Here is a 5,020-nt window from a genome sequence, read left to right as displayed (position 1 = left end):
TTTGAAAATGAAGAAACAGAAACCGACTATATGTTGGGATAGGATTTCCATCCCATGATGGAGTCAAATATAATTATTTAATGTTAATAATAATGGGTTAGAACATAATGATGGCTGGTGTAAGACATAAAGTAATGGTGGTAGATAATTTAGTCGTATTTCTATTCCTCACGTTGAAAGAAGTTACAAATTCGAATCTTCTTTAATTATTTTTAAAATTAAAAAAAGAAAATGCATGAAACATCAGTAGGCACTGTATGAAAAAATAGACAAGTCCTAGCCACTAGTAAAAAAAACCCCTTTCGCGATCAAATTTTGTACGACGAAACATTATTTGTCGCTCAAAGTCACTTTGCGCGACCAAATTTTGCATGACGAAAAACAATTCGTTGCGCAAAGTCACTTCGCGCGACGACAATAAATCGTCCCTCAAAGTCTTGCGCCACCAAATTTTGCTCAACGAAAAATAATTCATCGCGCAAAGTGACTTTGCTCGACGACAATACATCGTCGCTCAAAGTGACTTTGTGCGACGAAACAATAAACTTCGTCGCGCAAAGTCCTTATAAAATAAAAAAAATTATTTTTTATAATCTTTGCATTATGTAATCCAAACATTTCGTCGCCTAAACCAATTTATTTTTGTTTTTTCTTTTGTATGCATAACACTTAAGAAATTAAACGGTATATATATTTATAATATGTAGCTTTAAATTTATTATTTTAGATCGGATCGGATTTTTGTTAGAAAAATATATTATTGTTGTTCAATTGGGTTATTGTTAGAAAATATATATTTTAAATTGATGATCGAATTAGTTCATTGTATTCATATAGGGTCAAGGAGTGTAGCTGTAAAAAATCATCAAAATCGGAGTTAACATAACCGTTAAATCGTGATTTTTCATTATAACCGTCGAAAAGTTTTGTCCCATTACTTGATCTCTGAATGTTTATTTTTTTCGATTTTTGGCGTATATGATCTCGAAGTATAAACAAACAAGTTTGACGGTTGGATCGTTGAAACTAGTTTTTTTGAATGCATATGCCATCAAAACAATATATTCACTAACAATTAAGAGTTTATTTATACTTTAGTTAAATATAACATAAGATTTTGTGGTATCCACTAGTGTAAATATTTTAAATTGAAGATCAAATTCAGTCATTATATTCATATAAGGTCAAGGAGTGTAGCTGTAAAAAAATCATCAAAATCGGAGTTAAAATAACCATTAAATCATGATTTTTCATTTATAACCATCGAAAAGTTTTGTCCCGTTACTTGATCAATGAATGTTTATTTTTTCCGATTTTTGGCGTATATGATCTTGAAGTATAAACAAACAAGTTTGACGGTTGGATCGTTGAAACTAGTTTTGGTGAATGCATATGCCATCAAAACAATATATTCACTAACAATTAAGAGTTTATTTATATTTTCGTTAGATATAACATAAGATTTTGTGGTATCCACTAGTGTAAATATTTTAAATTGAAGATCAAATTCAGTCATTGTATTCATATAGGGTCAAGGAGTGTAGCTATAAAAAATCATCAAAATCGGAGTTAAAATAACCGTTAAATCATGATTTTTCATTTATAACCGTCGAAGAGTTTTGTCCCGTTACTTGATCAATGAATGTTTATTTTTTCCGATTTTTGGCGTATATGATCTTGAAGTATAAACAAACAAGTTTGACGGTTGGATCGTTGAAACTAGTTTCGTAGAATGTGTATGCCATCAAAACAATATATTCACTAAAAATTAAGAGTTTATTTATATTTTCGTTAAATATAACATAAGATTTTGTGGTATCCACTAGTGCAAATGTTTTAAATTGAAGATCAAATTCAGTCATTATATTCATATAGGGTCAAGGAGTGTAGCTGTAAAAAAATCATCAAAAACGGAGTTAAAATAACCGTTAAATCGTGATTTTTCATTTATAACTATCGAAAAGTTTTGTCCCGTTACTAGAACTCTGAATGTTTGTTTTTTGTGATTTTTGGGGTATACGATCTTGAAGTATATACAAACAAGTCTTATGGTTAGATCGTTGAAGTGTGTGTGTATATATATATTTATTTATTAAGTAGCTTTAAATTTATTTATTTTGTACGTATAACACTTAAGAAATTGAATAGTATATATATTTATTAAGCAGCTTTAACCTTATTTATATTTTAAATTGTAAAATAAAATAATTTTAATTTTATTATTCATCACAATTATTTTTATAAATATTGTGTTACGAACCAATTTTTCGTCTCTCAAAAGTTTGCGCAACCAACAGGTTGTCGCGCAAAATTCTAAAAATTTGGACAGGTACCAAAAATAGGACGCGGGATTTTTAAAAAAATAAAAAAAATTTAGACTTTGCACGACCAATATTTTTTGTCGCTAAAAACTTTGCGCGACCAATATATTTTTTTCGTCTCGCAAAAATTTGGGCGGGTACCAAAAATCGGACGCGGGAATTTTTTTAGACTTTGCGCGACCAGTACGTGTTTTTCGTTGCGCAAAACTCTAAAAATTTTGGCGGGTACCAAAAATGGGGCGCGGGGATTTTTTTTTTTTAAAATAATTTTTTTTGACTTTGCGCGACCAATATTCCTCTATTCGTCGCGCAAAAATTTAAAAATTTTGGCGGGTACAAAAAATGGGACGCGGGGATTTTTATTTTTTTTAAATAATTTTTTTAGGCTTAGCGCGACCAATATGTTTCGTCGCGCAAGTCTCTGCGCGACCAACAATATTTTTCGTCGCGCAAAGTGATACGGTTTTTAAAACCGAAATAACTCCACCATTTTCTCAATGCCTTTCTCTACTCTTACCTCTTTCCCTCTCCCCAAATCCCACCATTTCTCTCACTCACTCCTCTCACTTAATCTCTCATCTCTCTCTTCACTATCTCTCACTCTCTCTCTCACTCACTCTCTCATCTCTCTCACTCACTCTCTCATCTCTCTATCACTATCTTCTCTAATTCTCTCACTCACTTCTCCCTCTCATTCTCATTCACTCTCAATCTTGCCAAAAGGTATATTCTCTCCAAATTTTAAATTTTTTTCATTAATATGTGTTTTTGGAGTTAATTTTGAGTTTGTGTGGGTTTTGGGGTTGAGTAAAGGGGAGGGATTGGAGTTTGGGTTGGATTTGTGGTATAACAATTTTAGGGGAGATTATGCCTTTTTTTTTTTTGTGGTTATTTGACCATATTTATTTTTTTTGTAGGGAATCATCGAGACTTTGACGGCTAAAGTTGAGGATTAGGAAGCTATCAAAACATATCCTCCGCCACTACCACCACAACACGCTTGTATTAGGATTTTATTATTGTACTTTGTTAATTTATGTGTACATTTTGAATATTATATATATATATTTATTGGATAATTTGATCACTATTTTTCATATGTAATTTTATTTTGAATATGTCAATTTAAATTAAAGTAATTAAGAATTTAAAAAGTAAAAATTCGAAAAAAATAATATCAATTTAAATTAAAGTGATTTAAAAAAAATCATACAATTAAATTACATTTAAAAAGTCAAAATTTTAATAAATTAATATTAAAGAAATAATAAAACAAAAAGTCAAAAACCTTGCGCGACAAAATATTTTGTAGCGCAAACTATTAAATTAGTTTATTTTAATTAAAAAATGTTAAAACACAAAAAATATTTCGTCGTGCAAATATTTGTGCGACGTTAGTATTTGTTGCGCAAAACTCTAAAAATGTGGGCAGGTACCAAAAATAGGACGTGGGAATTTTTTATTTTTTATAAATTTTTTTGAGACTTTGCGCGACCAATGTTTTTTGTCGCGCAAAACTTTGCGCGACCAATGTGTTTCGTTGCGCAAAACTTTGTGCAACGGATATTTTTCATCGCGCAAACCTTTGCCCGACCAATGTGTTTCGTGGAGCAAGTTTTGCGCGACCAATATTTTTTCGTCGCGCAAAGTCACTTTGCGCTACCAATGAAAAAACTTGGTCGCGCAAAGTCTTTCTTCACGATTTTTGCGCGACGGATTCTGCGCGACGATGTTTCTGTTGCATTGAAATTTGTACGACTACAATGTATTTTGCGCGACGAAATTCTCTTCGTCGCGCAAAGTGTAAAATGTAGTAGTGGTAAATTCTGCATTGCACTACATTGCATTCACTAAATTTCTGAAGATTATGACTAGTCATCTTTCCTTCGTATCACTATTCATCTTTTCTTCGTATGACTAGTCATCTTGCATTCGTATGACTAGTCATCTTTCCTTCGTATGACTAGTCAACTTTTGTTTCAATTAGGATTTCAAGCTCACTGTTTCCAGCTGAGGCTTAACCATTTTTTTGTCCTTTTCTACGAATTTCTCAGCTGCCATGTGTCTATTCTGACCTAGGAATTTTTGGTAAAAGCCAAAGAATTCCTTATTTGGCAACCGTCACTTTTGTAGGCAAGTTTTGGAAGTTTCTCTGTAAACTTTCTCTTTTTCCTTAAGTGTAACCTTCATATTTTTCATCTTTGAGTTTTCCAAAATGTTTCTTTTCGAAAACTGCATTTGAAATATCAAAACCTCATCTTGCTAGATCAAACACTCTCTCATATATATCTAGGTCATATTCAAGATTGATTTCTTCAAAAGTATGGTTTCTTGAAGAAATTGGTCATTCTCCTTTGAATCCAAATTTTGGTTTCTGTCTGAGTTACAGCTTGCAAGCTGGTGCCATGGGATGAATGAGCTGGAGAAGGAGCTGCCATTGCCATGAAGAACTGAGCTTCAAACTTTGCTAAGTTGAAGAAGAAGATTGCACAAAGGAGGTATAGCTCATCTTCCTAAATAGATCTAGGTTTTTCTTGAGCTTCTTGTGTTCCTTTGTAAGAATCTTTTTCTACTTAGTGGATTGCCTGGTCGGTTGATGACCCCTAGTTTTTCCCAATTGTGGGTTTCTGGGTGAACAATTTCTGATTGCATCTCTGTAATTTTTCTGGGTTTCTGTTCTTGGTGGTTGACTAGTCATC

Source organism: Prunus dulcis, chromosome 7, assembly GCF_902201215.1.
Source record: "Prunus dulcis chromosome 7, ALMONDv2, whole genome shotgun sequence".
Classification (NCBI taxonomy): domain Eukaryota; kingdom Viridiplantae; phylum Streptophyta; class Magnoliopsida; order Rosales; family Rosaceae; genus Prunus; species Prunus dulcis.
The sequence above is the reverse complement of the archived record's forward strand: the minus strand, read 5'-3'. Positions refer to the sequence as shown.